Here is a 19,344-nt window from a genome sequence, read left to right on the forward strand (position 1 = left end):
TAAGGCTTAGCCTATTTAGTCGCACCCACCTCAAATAAAAACATTTTTTACAAAACAAAAGGGATGCATGGATGACCTAAGCCTCCGTGGTGAAGAGCTATTTATACTGTTGTCATACCTCCATAGTAACACCTCCTCATATTCATTTCCCTGATTTCCCTCTTCCGATTTTTGCCATGACTCATCTACCTTTTCAGTTGTACGAAATTGATGCATTTGATTATTAAACATAGCTCGCAACTGAGCTGGAAACTTCAACTGAGCCTTAACTCCTAGGCTTTTTAACTCCTCTAACCTGGACCCCAACTCCCATTGCCTGGTAGCTGTTGTGTGCGATATGTCAGATCTTATCTGAAAGGTATTCGGCTCTTGCCCTGTGAGAGAAAAGGATACTGAGCCCTCCTTTAGACCAGCAGACAATATTTGCTCTTTAACAGCATAGGAAAGAAAATTAACCAAGATCTTCCTAGGTTTCTGCTGTCCGGGCTTCTTCCTGAACGGATCTCGATGGGCCCTTTGGATCTCCTGTGCCAAATTTATATCCGGAAAACTTTTTAGGACTGTCCCCTGTAACAACAGAATAATTAATCCCTTGAGATCTGTCCCTTCAAGATTCTACGGAATGTTCAAAAGTCTCAAGTTATTTTTCTGGGAGTGATTCTCCAGCCTTTCCATATCATCTCTTAACGCCTTATTCTGGGTTGCCAACTTTGCCATATCCGTTGCGGCAGAGTTTATTGCCTTTTTGATTACTGGAATCTCTGCCTCAATTTGATTCGTTCTTGCTGCCACCTCCTCCAGTTTCTGGGCAAGCACCTTGCAGGAGGATTTAATTGCTGCCTCGCTTTCTTCAGAGACGGAAAATCTGCTTGCCAACTCTGCTTGATTCATCTCTGACACCTTAAAGCCGCTTATCATTTCCCCCTTCATGGCAATCAGGATGTCAGACAAGGAAAGCACCACTGATCCAGTGTTTCCAGGGTTCTTCGGCTCAGCTCCCCCGTTTTCATTGGTCACAATTATACCACCAGAGGCTCCCCCTGACATTGATGCTTCATTTACCCTTTCTTGTGGAACATGAGCGACAGGAAGACAGTTATGTACGGTAAGTGAGTCCTGAACTTCTAGGGCCTTAAATCTGTTAGACAATGTAACCTCTGAGTGGAATTGAGGTTCAGACAAGGTCAGAGACGAGGTTATACTAGATTGTTTAGGCCCTCTCTGCTTCCACTGCTTGAACGAAGTCAAAAGGAGAGGAGGTTCACTGTCTCCATCTAGCGGCTTAGATTTAGATTTCATCTTAGGTTTAAGAGCTCCTCCTTCCAGCTCTGTCTGGATGTTTAATTCAGCCGCGTCGCTCAAGCTTGCTGTGGAGGACTTGACTCTTTGGTAAGTTTTTAAAGAGGGAGTTATTTTAGCTTTTAACACAGTTCTTTACTTCCCCCTTCCTTTCCCTCTGCTCTTTGGGACTTCTCTTGCTTTAATCTCCACTTCCTCGGTCGTGACACTACGCTTCTTCTGTTTACCCTTAATGTTGGTCTCCAAAAGGAGATTTTTTTGGGGGTCACTATGGGTTGAATAATGTCAGAATTCTGCAATGAGTGAGCTACCCTGGCCCTAAGTGTGTAGCGGCCTCATTTGGGAGGAGAGAGACACCCTTTTACTTCCTCAACCCCCCTTTGCTCCCCCCACCTCCATACAGCAGGGAGAAAGTTTGCCAGCCTCCCAGTGCCCATATGCAGGGAGGATCCCTCCTTTGGGGCACCCACCCCTGGAAAAACCTGCAGCTGAGATCTCCGCCGGCACACTCACTCGAGCAAAAAAGAACACACTGACCTTGGGTGCCGCTTGCCTCCTTCCCAAAGTTCCCTCTAGCTCGTTATTCAGCCTAGGCAGATTTGCAGCTAGTACCAACTCGGCGTGCACGACTCACGAGCTGCCTGTTCCCACAGCGAATCGAGACCAGAAGCAGGCAGCGTCCCGGCGTCTCCGGAGCCGCGCTGCCTCCTCCCACCTCCAGTCGCTAGACTCGTCGGGCAAAATCGGCTACCTACCGGCACCAAAACCAGCGAACTCCCGCATATTCTTCCGTTTTAGAAGAGGGCACAATACATTTAACAGAAAGAATTAGGGAAATCATCCACATCAAGAGGAGACAAAAATCGTCCACATTGAACCTCAGTTCGCCATTCTACAAGCACAGAGGTGAGGCGCGACCGCGGCCTTTTAGCTGGCGACCGCCCTGTTCCTCCGTCTGGACGCGAGGTATGCATGGCCGAGTCATCATCAATCCTAATATTAAAATCATGAATTACAATGGTTTGATTTGCCAGTGATTATGCTTCTAAAATATTTCTGGGATTCATTCACAGACCCACGCTTGTTCCGAGAAGGTGAATAAATAATCAATACAATCAGGAAATATTGCTGTCAAATTGATATTGGACATTAGAGCCTCCAACAACGTTACATTTCCAATCTGCAGCTTGAAGAGAGTTTCCCTCCTTTGAATATGCTAATATAATATCCATCCCATTCCTCCACCAAGCCTAATTTTCAAATCTGTGCACAACACTTTATACAAATCTATGACAGTTAATTATGAGCTAATTGAACAGTCCTTAGAAACCCATGTTTTAGCAATAGATAGACTCTGCAATACAATCCTTCCATTCTTAACACAACTCACTTTAAAGTCAAACCTCATTTTTTACCATTAAACAGTATTATTATTAACCGACTGAAGCACACAACACTCACCATTAACAGACCACAATTTATTAAACACATTTTGGGTCAGTATTTGCATAGCATGAAAGAACATAAAAAAAATCACATTTAGACACTCAGGCAGGAAAGCAAGTTTTTGGGGGTTTTTTGAATATTTTTTTTATTGAACAGAGCATTAAGTACATAAAATACATAGTATACTTAAAATCATTATTAAAAACCATGTGTACAAAAAATACAATAGCTTCTTATTTCATTATAAAGTTATAGACAAAATATGACTGTAGCGGCTAATTACATCATCAACCACCAATAACAATGTGCAAATCATCTAATAAATTGCAGCAACAAGAAAAGTGCTAATGCTTCTAAAGTGCAAAAAGAAAGTGCTAGTGCCTTTTTATCACCAATAGCAGCTACAACTTCCTCTTTTAACTTTTCTAAATCACTAAAAAACTTCCAATTTTTTTCAAATTTCCTAATGGCTCCCAACCGTCTAGTGTATGCTTCCTCAAAATTTCGAGTCCCCTTTCATTTTATTAACCGCATTCGCGCTAGCGGGTTTTCCCGCTGCGCGCTGGATTTTCAAAAAACCCACGTTACGTGACAAAGCCAGCTCGTCATGCACGTAGCGCAGGTAACGCCCATGACGAGCTGGCTTTGTCATCTGCGCTGAAGGGGTTAAACCACTTCAAATGAGAGTGAGCGTCACTAGATTTCCAATTCTGAAGAATTAAAGAACGGGGGCTACAGTACAAGAAATAAATAGAGAAACTTTCTCGGCCTCTGTTAGCATCATTCTATCTCTGCAAAACAAAACAGGGCGGCCTCAAGCGAACCTCTTTTCCCAATTGGTAGCTCGATATCTGCAAAAATTGCCTCCCAGAAGGGCCTCAACCGTGGGCATGCAAAGAAGATATGGTGCCATCCGCCTTCCTCATCCGCCTGACAGCGAAGGCACTTGTTTTCAACTTCCGCAAATCTTTTTTTTAGAGCGGCCGGAGTTAAATAGGAAAACCAACGTGATAAGAAGGCCATCCTTTTAAAATTCGCTGCGTGCAGGGATTTGCTTCCTAGGTGGCATAGGGCCTCCCAATCATTAAGGGAACAAATACATTGTGTTTTGCGAGCTATATTAGCCAAAGGGCTCTCTATCATGGGATCTGGACCCCGTTGATGTAGTAACCGGTACCAGTTCACTACACCATTAACTTTGGCCCCATAAAGAGCTACCACAAATGCCACTGGTATTTTTTAAAAAATTAACAACTTGTAATTATTCAAAAAAGGTGGGTTTCCTGCAGCTCTCTGCCCTTGCCATTACCTCTTGCCAGGAAATTGCCCTATTTTGATTATAAAATGTCAGTCAGTCAGTCAAGAATCTTTATTCGATTTAGTTAAGAATCATACAAAGAGATAAAAACGTTAATATACAAATAAAAACTATTTACAATATCATACAAATCAGTGCGTACAATGAAGTTCTTCTACAGGCTATATATAAAAAGGGCTAATTAATTCATTTTATACAAAGTTTAAAAATGATACAAATCATTTAGGGGGGCCCATTACTATGTTGCATTTTTTTTTAGTTCTTACTGCCGCTACCAAGAAATTTGCCATGCAAAATGTAATACGGATGTTGTTCAGTGATTGAAGATAGAGCAGGGCTGGTCTTACCTGCGTGAAGCCAGCCTCCTTTAGAACAAGCAACAGATATTTTTTCCTAGGCTCTAAAAAGAAACCACAAAACATAACAAAATGCATGGTATCTTCAACAGAAAAATTATCACAACAACAAGGGGGGGGGCTAATTCTGTTTTTTCCCAAGTTTTGAAGTTACCCAAATAAAAAAGTAACAAATTAAACCTAAGCTTGGTCAGGAGAAACCTATGAAATGGCTTCGTAACAAAGCCAAGGTAAGGAGCTAGTGCAACAAGCAGATAGTGTTGCCTCACTGCTGGTTTCTGCAGTTCCCTTTCCTCACGCCCCACTCTTGCCCTACTCATGATCTGCTTCTTGATTGTATCTACATCCTGTAACTTGATGTCCAGAGGGGATGTGAAGAGTTCCGGGCGTCCCAGATCTGAAAAAGACTTCATCAGGTAGGCCAACCATTGCACCCTTTTAAAGTGGTCCAAAGACATGACATCCAACATGATCTTATGGTTAAGGGACAGTTCTTCATTGAGACACGTCTTTAGCCAAAAAATCAGGGGTGCCATGTTCAGTCTATCAGTGACAAAATCCAGGCCCACCTCCATATGTATTGAAAAAGTCGGTGTAGACTGTGGGACAGACAAAAGGGAACGTAAAAATCTGTTTTCCGCCTTCTGTTTCGGTTCAAAATGTACATAACCCCAAAGGGGCGAACCATATAAAGCCAGTGCAACAGATTTACTATTATAGATCTTTAAAAGGGCTTCCATCGGTCTAGCGCCCAACCTATTTGCAAATCCCATGAGGGCAGCTGATGATCTAGTCACCGCCAGCCTCTTGGCTCTAACCTGGGGTCCCCAAGAGCCCCTTTGATCAAAAAGGACCCCCAGGTAGGGAAAAGTCAGGACTCTGGTGACAACCTCCCCTTTGCATTCGAAGGTTTTGGATATCCCCTTGTTTCTTTGGCGCCCAACAATCATTGTGTGTGATTTGTTCGTATTTATTTTTAAGTCCAAGTGGTCCATGAATGTGCCAAAGGCATCCAGCAGACGCTGAAGACAGACACCAGTGCGAGCTATCAGCACCGTGTCGTCCGCATACAGGAGAGCGGGGATCTTAGCTGCTCCTGCATGCAGAACGTCTCTCTCCACGTCCTCCAGGTAGGCACCCAAGCCATTAATGTAAATAGTGAAAAGCAGCGGGGCCAATATACAACCCTGCCTGACCCCGCGCAGAGAATTAAAACGGGGCGTGCACCTTCCCTCATTGGTAACCCGCACCGAGGCAAATAGCTCTTGATGAAGTGATGCCATATACCTAGCCAGTGCCTCATCTATCCCCATCCCCAGGAGAGTGGTCCACAACTTAGACCTGTTCACCAAGTCGAGGCCGAGGAGAGGTCCATAAACGCTAGGAATAAAGACCCCTCCTTGGCCACTGTATATTTCGAGATCAACAGATGTAAGTTGGAGCATTGCTCTACCGTTCCTCTCCTCTCTCTAAACCCATATTGAATGTCGGCCAGCCCCCCGCCGCTCTCGACGCTATCCCTCAGCTTGACCAGAAGGACTCTGCCTAAGATCTTAACTGCAGAGTCCAGGAGGGATATGGGACTATAGCACCCGGGGTCATCACGCTGGCCCTTCTTAAAAATGGGGACGATGGTAGAGGTTACCCAGGTGGTTGGTAGAGGGTTACCATTAGCGGCAGTGAAAACATTGGCCAGAACTTCCGCCCATAGCTTGGGAGAGTGTATGTAGAAGTCGGCCGGCACCCCATCCGGGCCAGGTGCCTTGTTCTTGGTAGTGGCCAGAATAGCTTTCTCGATCTTAGCCTTCTTAAAACAAATGCGGGGTGCATCCGGGACCGCCAGGGGACATACTTGACAGTCCGTCTCATTGTCTCCATACACTGTCCTAAAATGAGCCAACCATTTGTCGTCGGGGATAACACAATCCGTGCCGACATTGGCTGAATCAGAGAAGAAGGGCTGGTTGATTCTGTCCCAAAATAGCCTGCTGTCCCGCAGGACGGCCGTGGAAAGAAGATTCTCCCAGGCTTCATGCCTGATTTTGTCCTGTCTGGTCTTGACCGCTCGCTTGTATTCCTTCCTCAATATGGCAATGACAGCCCTCGGCCTAGGTTTTATCTTCAAGGCTGCCATTAAGGATTTGTGAGCTTTAGAACAAGTGGCGTCAAACCAGCGCTGCTTGTTACAGACTCCCTTCCTAGTTTTTACCAATAAGTCCCGCGAAACCTGACCACAAATTGCTTGGAAGGCCCCTAAAATTTCGCTGTCTGAAGCATTTGAGTTTTGACAAGTCGCCACATGGGCCTCGATTTTCGGAAAAATTTCCGCATAGAAATTTTCCGGGGCCACCTTCGCCCATTTAAGCCTTCTTCCCTGGTCGGCTGTGCGTAAGATATGCCCTGGTTTTGTTGGCCCCGGCATAGGCCCCATAAAATCTCCCCATGCAACCTCAAGTATGACAGGGTTATGGTCACTGTAGAGAGAGGGAAAGAAACTATAGGAGCTGACCCTGTTTAAGATACCTGGTGTTACAAATATGTAATCAATAATTGTTCCAGGGTCAGTCCCCTTAAAGGTAGCTGTTCTTGGCCCCCCCTCCGTGGACAGTGGTTCAAAAAGTTTAAAGTTAGCCAAAAGATCTTCCAGCTCCTCACCTAGTGTAGTATGCTCAAAGTGAGGTCCTTCAGGTCCTTCTCCCCCCTCTTTATTACTTAAACCACACAAGAGCTTGCAGGGGTGAATATTAAAATCGCCCAATAGTACGCACTCGAAATTGATATGTATGTTACGACTGACTGAAGTTAAAATAGAATCTAAGCTGGCGATGTTATTATCACCAGTGTCCCTATTCCAGGAATTGTAAAAATTAATATACAATGTCCTCCTAGTGGGGCTAATTTCCCTTTCAACGATAAGGATATTAGGGGAAACGTTATTAATCTGTCTTAGGGATCCTTTAAGTTCTACAGAGAATAAAATCAAAAGGCCTTCCATAGCTCTACCAGCAATACTAGGAGTGGCAGCCACGACAAAGCTGGTAAAACCGTCCGTGCGTGGAGGGCAATGACTTTATGGCCAGAGACAAATTTGGTCCACTCCCTATCATTTCTTTTGGAACTAATTCCTGCCACGTTCCAGCTAAGCATTTTACACATCCCTACCTCGTCATTATTTGTGTTGTCTCCCTCCTCTGTTGGGAGACGTGGACCGACTGTTAGTCAGTCTATGTCCTCCAGACCCGACAGGGGGGGCGAAACGGTTTTTCATGGCCAACCCACCACCCTCGATTGCACTCTGATCATCACGGGGATGGCGAGTTGGCGAGGTAATTGATCGCCTTGCGACTTGAGAGGATATATGTCCATGGGGGCTGCCCTCTCCTTGAGGTAACATCCCACACAACCTGCTCCCCGGGGGGCGACCAGTTTGCATAGTGCGGACTGGGGGTGGGTAGAAAAAACCCAAGGGGACAGGTCTCAGATGGTCCTTTAATGAAATAGCAGAGCCATCCCAGAAGAATCTGTCCGCCAGGTTAGCCCTGCTAAAATTAATGACCACCCTGAGTAATTTTCTGCTGTTTGCCAATCCAGCCCACCCTCCTTGCATAGATGATCGTGTCCGCAATATTCTCCCCACAACATGTATCTGAACACCACCTGTTAGCCTCAAGCATGAGATCCGGGGTAGATTCCTCCTCACCTTCCTTAAGTGGGGGTACCCCTATGAAGACAGCAACTAATGGGGATGATTCAGGTGGTAGGTTAAGATTATATTTACTAGGGGTTTCCTTCCTATGAACGGGTGTACGTGACTGATGCTGCGGGCGTAGCTGAGCCTCCATGTTTGAGGAAATTGCCTCCTTAACTAGAAGTGGTGTTTTAGTAGTCCCTACGCTCTTCCCTCTGGTCTCAGTTTGCGTCGCCACACAGGGTGCCTGTACCATTGCCCCCTTACCAGACACCTCCATGATCCCCTCTCCCTAGGGGCACAACCCTCTATCGCGTGTGTCTAGGCAAGGGGAATGGGTGTTAACAAGTCTGTCAATTAAGGCACATTTCTTTAGGAGTCCTTCTAGACAGGTATTTAGTGTGTCCACAATGTCCTTCCCAATCCCAACAAGTAAGGGTTCAATCCTTGCAACAAAGAGTGCCTCCAGTTTGTCTCCCATGGGGTCAGTTAGTGAACTAGATGTGTTCCCCCTGTTAGCGTTAATCTCTATCGATCGCCTTGCTGGTTGGGTAGTTGGCTGGTGTTCTCTGCTTTGTGTGTCTAGCCGGAGATTTGGGGGTAAATGCCTTGGCTGTAGGACGTAGAGGAGGAGGGTTAACAATTGTCACCACTGGGTCCAGGGGTAACGGGGGATTATCCATAGGTACAATGTCACCCAAGTCTGTGGGGGTAGATGGAATACTAACTGTCGGAGGAGGGATTGACATGCCCAGTTCATACTCAGCATTTGCAATCTCCTTCGTCAGGGCCCCCACTGCCGAAGAAAGATAGTTCATAATGGATTTAGAATGTCTTGGGACTTTGGCATTTTTCCTACCCTCCTCCATAGTCATCGCTTTCTTGCGCTTACCCATTTGTAGCAGAAGATGTTAAGGATGTGGCTCAGCCCAGCCTCCTCCGGCCCTCTGACAGCCACAGACGGCCCGCCCTTTGCCCGGGCTTAGCCCGGCACCGCCCGCGCGCGTCCCGCGACGCGGGAGCTCTCACCGTACTTGAAGGTACCTCCGGGGGCGGTACAGGGTGTGTGCGCCTTCCTGGCGCAAGGGCCGCTGGGGGATGTAGTCCCCGGTCCACCGCCGCCGCGCCGCGATGTCCTTCGGGCAGCAGGTAGTAGGCAGACAGTGAAGCCAGCAGCCGTGGCAACAGCAGAGGCAGCGTGGAAGGCTATGGTGATCCTCAGCACCCCCAACGATGACGCCCAGGTCAGTGGCGTTATGTCCCCCGCTCCCACAGAGCTCTCACCGTACTTGAAGGCACCTCTGGGGCGGGACAGGGCGTGCGCGCCTTTGTGGCGCAAGGGCCGCTGGGGATGTAGTCCCCGGTCCGCCGCACCGCGATGTCTTGGGGCAGCAGGCAGTAGGCAGACAGTGAGGCCAGCGGCCGTGGCAACAGCAGAGGCAGCGTGGAAGGCTATGGTGATCCTCAGCACCCCCAACGATGACGCCCAGGTCAGTGGCGTTATGTTTTAGCTCGGGTAGTCCACAACCTTCCCAATTATTAATATGTCTTGATCTAAACTGGATGCTGAGACTAGTACATTCTCTCAATTTTAAATATTGCAGGCCCGAGGAGCCTTTCTTTTTAAAAAAGGACTGAAGTCTAAAGGAATAATCCTTCAAAGTCTTGTATCTTGTTCTCTTAGGGAGTTTGGAAGTTTTCTAAAAACACTCGAGTTTGACTACCTATTTCTTGCGTCATTTTGTATATAAAAAAGCTATCTCTAGTACATTTAGATCCCATCAAGCCAGACACCAAATCTAGAAAAGCGAATGAATTAATGTGGTGCAATAGGTAATTGCACCACATTCAGTTTAACCCTTGATACTGTCTTTCCCCAGACAAATTCTCTAAATAAAGTTTCTATTTCTTTAAGAAATGACAGATTTATCTTAATTGGGAGAAATATGAGCAACGGAAGTATGTACATTTCAATTAATGAAACTCTACCCACTAACGAAAGGGGGAACAGAATCCATTGTTCCAGAAGTTTTTTAATTTTCTCTTTCATTCTTAAATAATTCAATTGATATAGCTGTTGGTACTGGCTAGACACAAATATCCCAAGATATCTAATAGGATCTAGTTTAGTGGCTTCTGCCCTCAAGCAAGATGGAAGAAACTTCAAATCAGTTTTGAGGGCAAGAACTTCAGTTTTATTAGAATTTATTCTGTAGCCGCCAGTTAGTTCAAAATTACTAAATTCCCTTAAAAACATTTCGAGATTATCTTTGTCAGGAGTCAGATATAAAATAAATCATCCGCAAAAAGTTTCTACTTTGCCATACCGGAAATAGGGGGTTGAATAGCAGCATTATTTCATATTTTAATTACCAGTGTCTCTATAAAAAAGTAAAAAGCAGTGGCGAAAGCGGACAACCCTGCCTTGTCCCACGTTTTATTTCTATGGTTCCTGCTCGTTTAGAATTTATTGCTACCAGAGCCGTGGCTCCCCGATAGATGTTGCATAGTATGTTGACGACCTGAGCAGGAAAGCCAAAGAGACCGAGGGCAAAAAACAGGGTTCTCCAATTAACTAGTCGAAAACTTTCTCAGCATCGACCATTATAATACATGCTAGAGTAAGATTGGTATTAAAATAATCCAAGGTATGAATTAAAAACTTGATATTGGCCGTCATTGATCTTCCTGCTATAAAATCAGTCGGATCTCTATGAATTTTCTCTTGGGCGGCCAATAAAAAACGCTCTGCTCATACTTTCATTAAAATCTTATATTCTGAATTCGAAAGACTGATGGGCCAATATGAGTTGACATCTGTAGGGTTTTCATCTTATTTAACATAGGCCACAATTATTGCCTCTTTAAACCATACAGGGATCAAACCACCCTCTTTGATATAATTAAATAGTTTCTTCAGGGGAATAATTAGTTATTTAAAAAAAGCGTTTATAAAATTCAATAGGAAAGCCATCCTGCTCACATGCTTTGGCCCTGCAGTTACTTTGATGGCTGCCAATATCTCAGGGGATTCCATATCAGATCCCAATTGACGAATCCGATTATTTGAAAGTTTAGGAATATTCACATTTGTGAAATATTCCTAGATCAGCTCCTCCTCCACTAGATATTCAGTAGTGTAAAGTTGATGGAAATGATCTACAAAGATCTGGGGGATCTCACCGCTATTGACAACTTCTCGACCAGAATGAGGGTTGAGCACTTTCGATATCATGGCTGCATCTTGTTTTTTCCTTGTTGAATTATCCAAGAATTTACCAATTAACTGGATTTCTTCCTAGACCCTTTGTTGGTATAGTTGGGAACTAGAGATCTCCTCTAGAATGAAGAAACCCCTCAAAGCTAATTTTGCCTGTTCTAGTTGATTAGGGAGTAGCTGTAGTTGGAGGGAATACTCTTTTTCAACCGTTGTTTGTAGTTTAGCTATTTAAAGCCTCCGGGCATTTGACTGGGCAGCCGTATAGGCGACTATTTGACTGTGTGCTGCTGCCTTAAATTTGCCCCAAACCGAGAAAGGTTCTACAGTATTCTCACTGATTTTAAAAAATTCGGAGATCCATTCTCTAAAGCTTTCTACCCAGTCCTGATCCTGCAGGAGGAGGCGGTCCAGCTGCCACCTGGGCCGCTCCCTGCTCCCTCCCATGAGTATCATTTCAAGCCCAACATATGCGTGATCAGAGAAGGGATTACACCCTATATCAGCCTTTAATACCTGAAAGGATCTAGATGTAAGAAAAAGATCAATTTGCGATGCGGTCTTGTTTTTCGGATAGTTTTTATTTTTTACTGTCTCTTTCACTTCCCCAATATCCGTGTTCATTTGATCTTCTAAAACTGAGATTATGGCTTCAGCCTCCTGAAGTTTGATAGGCAACCATGACATTACTTCTTCGATTTTCCCTAGCCATAGGTGCAAAGAGGCGAAGAAATGAAAAAACTTTATTGTATAGTTAATTAAAACCATTACAAAGATACAAATATGATAATATGCTAAAACACAGAAAATGTACACTAATGTGAGAATAATACAATTTAAAAATGGAGGTAAAAACAAATTTAGGCAATTTCTTGTTTCTGACTTTTTCATCTCGCAAAGCTCCTCCAATATTAGATTAAACATATCTCTGATGTCTAATTGATAAATACCTGATGTCTCTGTACTTTGGCTGGAGTTATTTTGCAATTTATTGGCACCAGGAGACGCATTTCTAAACATGATATCCTCATGAGGCGGCTGATCATCTGGCAGTACTTGATCCTGCGGCAACGAAAAGGAATGTGATGACTTCGAGTTAACAGAGATATTTTTGGCGATCTTCCTGCCTTCATCTGCTGTTCCTTGTAGCCGGGAGTGATTCATGCTGGAAGCATCGTTTCCGTTGATACTATTAATGAGGCATCATGACATAGATCTTGACCCAGATATGACTCCGGGACTACCGAATGATCAGATTCCAGATTGCATCGTAATTTGTCCTGGTCATTAGAAGCCGCGTCTATTGGTAGTACTGGCAACACTGGTATCGCTGATGGGCCTTTAGATAATTTTGGAATTGGACTAGAGCTTGGAGAGGGGGATTGTAGGGTAGCTTTCTTCAAGAATAGTGAAAATTACTTTGTCTCTTTTCCTTTTTTTAGACCCTCTGCCACCGAATTGCCCTACTGGGGCTTGGTTGACACAACTGCGGTTTCGCTCATATTAGTTTTGTCCATCAATGATTCCTCCTGTTCTGGAGAGGTGGTGGGGGGCAGGTCCTCTTCCGAGCTCTCATGGGTACTATTGAGGCCTTAGGAGTTGGTAGTACTCTCCTTACTAGCCAGACATGCACCTTCTTTTGCCTAAGCTAGACGTGTTTTGGCTTTAAGACGCAAAGCAGAGTCAACTTTGGTGACTACATTTACATGCTTCAGAAGTTTACCCATTTCCTTACCTCTTTTTGTTTCTTTTTGTTTCTCTCCCTTGGCTATGGTGTGTCTTTTTCGTGTCCTTTCGTAGTTCTTACCTTTATTCATTGCCCCCCACACAGTCTCTAGTGGCCCTCCTAATACCAGATTGCCCCTTCAATCTTCCGCACCTTAAATTGTATATTTCTCCAGGAAGCTCTCCATAATGTCCTTGAGGCTCTCCCTGCTGATGCCTCTTTTAATTTCTGCCATTAACTAAGCGCTTTTCTGACAAAGAGGAGCCGACAAAGTCAAGAATGGACAAATATTCATTTAACTGCTCCCAGCCTCCCGCTTCAACTGAGCCGCAGGCAAAAAGCCGCAGGGGATCAGCAAATAATGAGGTAGCCACGGAGGGATCCCAGCCGCTGTTCGGGAAGCAAGCGCCCGCCTCCTCCTCACCTCCTCAGACGATGCTGCCAGAGTAGCGTAGGCCGCCGCCCACTCCAACGGTGTTGAATTTCCCGTTGTCGCCGCACCTCCTAGACACCACTGTGGAATCGTGGGCCCTAGGCCCACATACTACTAAAATACTGGACACGGACGCTGTTGGTATGATACTACAACTGGCCCAGGGCCGGTGTGCTCAGACCCTTTTATTAGCAGGGTCACCTAACTGGTGACGCCTGTTGTGGGTGGGTGTCTAGTGTGGGTTACATCAGCGTAGGAACACTAGACTGTATCCAGCCGGATACTACATCCCTCCCAAAATTTTATTAAACAAAACAAACAAAAGTCCAACCTGTAAGAAAAACAACTATGCACAAATCACCACCAAATGAGTCTCTTCAGGCCGACTGCTGGGCAGGGTTAGAGTCCTTGACATCATGGTCAGGATGCCTTCTTCGCTTAGGCGACGTTTTGTAGACTGACCTGGTCTCGCAATGGAGAAATTCATATGTACAAAATTGGATTTGTATCCATGCATCTGGAGCTATGGTGAAAATCCACTTCAGTGTCGGAGACGATCTCGGCGAGTGAGGCCTTCCTGCGGGGGTGTCGCGATTGGTGATGCTCCTGCTCCTGACGGCTGAGCGGCGTTCGACTTGCCTCTCTTGCTGGGACTCCGCTGCCACTGGAGCCTCTTGGAGGGCCTTTCTCTGCTGGCTGAGATGGGACCATGTGGGGCTTCGCAGGAGCCGCGCAGAGGCGTCGTTGAGGAACTGCCAACGGACTCACAGCCAAGTCGCTCATGTAGCTTTCGAGGGTGGTGTCATGGTCTGGATGTCCTCGCCATCTGGACTCGGGTGCTGTGTCTTGCTCCGCTGCTCTTGTGGGTGACCAGTCTTCAGCCGTAACCTTCATGCTTCCTGCGCCTGACGTGGAGCGGCGGCCAACACATCTCTCCCACTCGGACCCCTTTTGGACGGGGACTCCGTCGAGGCCCTTGTCCCCTGGACTGCCACATGACAGCGTGGGCTGTGCGGGATGTTGCGCAGGCCACGCTTAGGGTTGCTGCGGAACTCTCGACAGGACCACTGTCCAGACTTGTGTAGTCCACAAGGGCGGATCTCCCAATGGCCGGGTGTGCTCGACTTCGGCAGGCTTTGGATGAACTGGGGTGTACAGACTGTTCCTGAGATATTTGCCTCACTGAGCTCCAGTTGTTCTGGGTGTGTGGATTTACTTGGTTGGTGTGCTGCTCCTTGGTTGTGATGCACCTGGACGATGGTGACAAGAGGGTAGTCTTCTTCAGTGGGCAGACAAGCGGCGATCTTCTGTCGGGGTGACTCGAAGAAGTGAGAAGGACTTGAGGGACTTCGTGGCGCTGCTGCGTTGTTTGCAGGCAGGTGCACTGCGAGGTGTGATGCTATCGATACTAAGCAGCCGGTGACAGGCGAGAGGACGGTCGAACTGCGAAGCGTGCAGCTGGGGCGCAGACTGCACGGCTAGCGGCTAACAGTAGGCCCTCCCACGGAGCTGTCTCCAGTGACGTCTCTGCACCCCGGTGGCTGGCTTGTGCGGATGAACACCTTCCTCAGTGCTGATGCGAGTCCTTGGTCCTGTCGCTCTTCTCTGTTCCACCTTGCGCGCCTGTGTTGGTTGTCTGCCCTGTGGCGTCATGCCACTGTACTTTCCTCCTTTGTGGAATGGCATCGTGCCACACTCTTCTTCTTCCGACCAGGCTTCTCCTTGGATGTGGCGTCCTGCCGCCTGTCTCATGTTTGCTGCACATGGACATTTCACTGGTCGCGTCGCTCTTGTGACGGCCTTCCTTTTCTGTTGCGGACCTATTGCAGGTCAGTCCTGTTGGTAGGACTTGAGTGCACATCTTGGGGACTTCCGGTGGCACCATCCCCTCCTCAGGGATTTCACAGGGTCCCTCTCCTCTTCGCTCGAGGAGCTTCGTGCTTGCACCGTCTTGGCAGCTGCTTCTTCCTGTCTTCCTGTGCGCTCGTCCGGACTGCTCACTCTGTGTGACAGGCTCCTTTGTTGCTCTGCGCTGTGACGTCCGGTCACGTGTCGCTGTGCTGTCGGAGCATCTGTTGCTGTGGCGGCCTGCCACGTGGGGAGTGCGACTCCGCTCTTGCCAATCTTGGGTCGGGGCCGACTCCGTCTTGAGGCAGTGTGAGGGATGACACCGTGGGTGGTCTTCGGCCTACAGCTGGGCTTCTCTGGAGCGGTCGAGACGTGGGTGCTCTCCTAACTGTATTTATCAGTGCTTCTGTGTGGAGAGGTCTCCTGGGTGCTGACTGTGTAGTCAGGTTCACTGGCGCGGCCTCCTGCGAGCTTCTGGCTTTGCTTGCTTTGTGCGTGCTCGGTCTCGTTCTGGACGCTTTCTTCTGGCACTTGATGGGCCTGGGGTGTAGTTTGCGGTGATGCTTGTACATCGGGAGGAGAAACTGATGCGATCTCTGCACTGTCGGTGGCGTTGGGTGGCTACGTGTGATGTGCGCTCTGCACCAGTCTTGGCTTGCGCCGTCAGGAAGGACAGTTCCCTTGCGACGTTTCTGTTCTCACTTGCCGGGTGCAGAGGGCCACTCTCCGAGCGGTCTTCTCTGAGAGCACTTCTTGCTGTGCCTGGTGCATTCAGTCTCAGCAACTGGGTGTGAGCCAGCTGTCTTCCTTGTGGTGGCGGTGCGCACTCTGGGATTTGTTGACTGCTGCCCCCAGTTGGTTAGCTAGATGATGTGTTGTGCTCTGGTACTGCTGACGTTGGTCGAAGTAAGCAGCTGGTGTGTTGGCCCGCTCTTCGGAGGTGTTGGTGTGGATCCCCTTGCTGGAATCACTTAGCAAACTCCTCTTGTTTATCCAGCCCGTTCCTGCAGGGTAGTGGGGGTCAGGGCCTCTCCTCTGGTCTATGGTGCTGACGGTCGTGGGGCACAACTGTCTACCCGCTCTGGCCTGGCAAGATGTCAGACCCTCAGCGCGTTGTGCCTGGTGAGCCACCAGGTGGCGCTGCTGCCGTCTTGGTGGCCTGCCCTGGTTGCTGCAGGTTTTGGGTTTCCTGGGAGCTGTTAGTGATGTGCAGCCCGTTGGGGTGGTGCGCAATGCACTCTGTGTTCGTGTGCTTCTCATGGGGCTCGCTGTCTTCGGTCTCTGCCGACTCGGTCTGTGGACAGTCCCTGGGACTTTGGCGCATGTTGTGTTCTGGGGTGCTGGTGGCGTACTGGCTGCAAAGTGGAACTGGCCGTCCCTTCCTGTGCTGTGTTGACGTATTTGAATCCCTGGCAGCTTCTGCAGTTGGGCGGCTGTGCCTTTCCTTTGGGGTTTAACAGTCAATAGTCCCTTTTCCCTTCTACAGGATAGGTGGCTCTTGTGTTGTTGCTCACCCTGTCAGAGACAGAGCAGTCCTTTGTCTCTGTGCGCCTGTTTGCGAGCTTGTCAGGGGTAGTTGCAGGGTGTAGCAAAGTGTCTTGCAGCTTTCACCGGAGGGTGCTCTGTACGCTTGTGCTAGCTCCAGTTGGTCACTTTGTCTTGCGGGCGAGCCAAACAGCCGCCGTCTCAGTGTGGCTGGGTGTTTTCATCTCTCTAGTGTCTTTTGACGGAGGCTCAGGGTTTGCCTATTGCTTTGTGTTATTGTCACACGCGGCAACCCCTGCTCCTTGGTGGCTACCGACCTTCCACGCACCGGTATTGCTGGCTCTTTTTTTTTCAGCACCTGTCCCTTCTGTCACTGAGGAACTCTACTTGTGGACCATCGGGGGGGGGGAGTCTCAGTGAGTGGCACGATGTTCTCCATGGCTACTGGGTGGCAGTGCGGTTGCACCTTCGCTGCTGAGGTCGGCGCTGGGATTGTATCTGGGCCTGCGGCAGCTGTCGTGTGCTCAGCTCATTGTGGACTGCCTTTTTTCGTAGGTGTGAGGCTCTAAGCAAATGGGCTGCTTTCCTTCGTCTCGCTGTATTGCGCAGCGCAGAACCAGGTAAGCCGCTGCTTGGTTGCACTTCCTGATGCCAGGGACGGCTATAGGGGCTGACGCAGGGCTGTGTGATGCTGGCAGGTGGCACCTCTTAAGTGCAGGGAGAGACGGCCCCCGATGTGACAAGTGACGTCAGGGGATGCCGGTTCCTTTGATGACCCCCTTAGGGTCATTAACTCCAACGTGCATAGGCTTGCCTGTGCTCTATTCCTTGTTAGAGTAGTCGCGCAGCTGTCCTCGGCTGCTAGGTGGCGCTGCAGATGCTCCAGCCCTCACTCTCTTGAGTCACCGGGATCCAGCGTGGAAACCAAAGCTGATCCTGCCGGCGCGGCAGGGTGAAAACCCCTCACTTCCTCAGTGCTGCGATGCGGTGCGGTAATCTGCCACCGGGGGCGCTGCAGCTATTGCCCGCGTGTCGCAGTTGGGAGGCCATGAGTTGGAGAACACTTGACACGTCAGACCATGGCACCGCGTTGTTGTCTCTTCATGCCCTGGGGAGGGGAGAAGTGCAGAGGTGAGTGCCGGTTTGCGAGCTTGTGTCCATGCCTGGCCAGCGTTTCTCTTTTTTTTTTTCTTTTGAGCGGGGCCGAGCTTGAGGCACCAATGTTAGCCCGTCTGACTGCTGGGTGAACTGAATGTGATGCGCAGGGAGCTGTTCCCTCACGCGCTGTGGCTGCTCAGAGGCTTTTGTGTCCTTGCAGGTCTCTGGCCGGTAGGGGAGCACGGGACACACACATGCGGGCGGCTGCAGGGGGACACCTTGGTACAGGTGCGGCCGCGTTAGACGCCTCCTCTCCTCGCCTGGTGGAGGGACCGCAGCGGGACAGTCCGCGGAGGCCTCCGGTCGGGGGTGCTCCTATGGGCAGAGTCAGAGCGGCCTCCGGGGCGGGGCTGGCAGTGACACGTCCTCCTATGCCTTTACCGTTTCCCCCACTGACCTCACACAGCTGGGCCGGCCGATACCAGGGCTGCGGTTGCAGTAGTGCGGCGGCGTCCGCGGTGTCGGTAGGAGCACCGGGCGACCTCCCTCCTCCTTAGCACGGCCTTGGCCGTCGGGCTGACGATGCGCATGTGGGAGCCTTGTGGCAGGCAACGCTGACCTCCCCGGGGTCCAGGAGGTGGCAGCCGGTGATCCGCTGGGCTCACTCTTCGCTGCAGTCGCAGGGGCTCGCGGACTGTACGACACTGATGGTGTCGCAAATCAGGCCCATCATCTCCCCTGGAGGGATGATGCAGTGCGGAGCAGCTGGCACGCGGGGTCAGACCCGCCTCGTCGCCATTGTGGAATCGTGGGCCCTAGGCCCACATACTACTAAATTACTGGACACGGACGCTGTTGGTATGATACTACAACTGGCCCAGGGCCGGTGTGCCCAGACCCTTTTATTAGCAGGGTCACCTAACTGGTGACGCCTGTTGTGGGTGGGTGTCTAGTGTGGGTTACATCAGCGTAGGAACACTAGACTGTATCCAGCCGGATACTACAACCACCAGAAGTATTCTAGTGAGACGAACCCCCAATCTAGGTGCCTCGATTCGCTCCGGGTCTAGTCCCGATATCGAAATCCAGGACCTACCTTCCCTCGCAGAAACCGCCTGGGACTTCACCCGGCAAAAATCACTGGAACGCCAGCTAGGCAGGAAAGCAAATTGACAGTTGAAACCAACTTGCATTGTAATAATGTAGTATTACTAAAATAAAACCTTTCCTTTCACTTTTCTGCAGGCACCGAGGGAGTGACATGAAATAATGTCATAATGGAAATTATTACTAGGTCTAGGAAGAGCAGAATTTAATATGCAGCATAAAAGCCATAAAACAGAAGATGACGTTATTAGAGGGGAGAATTACTGCAAAGGGAAGTAAGATTGAAAGAAAAAAGTATACACAGAATTATACACGTTCATGTG

This window comes from Lissotriton helveticus, chromosome 8 (assembly GCF_964261635.1).
Source record: "Lissotriton helveticus chromosome 8, aLisHel1.1, whole genome shotgun sequence".
NCBI classification, from domain to species: domain Eukaryota; kingdom Metazoa; phylum Chordata; class Amphibia; order Caudata; family Salamandridae; genus Lissotriton; species Lissotriton helveticus.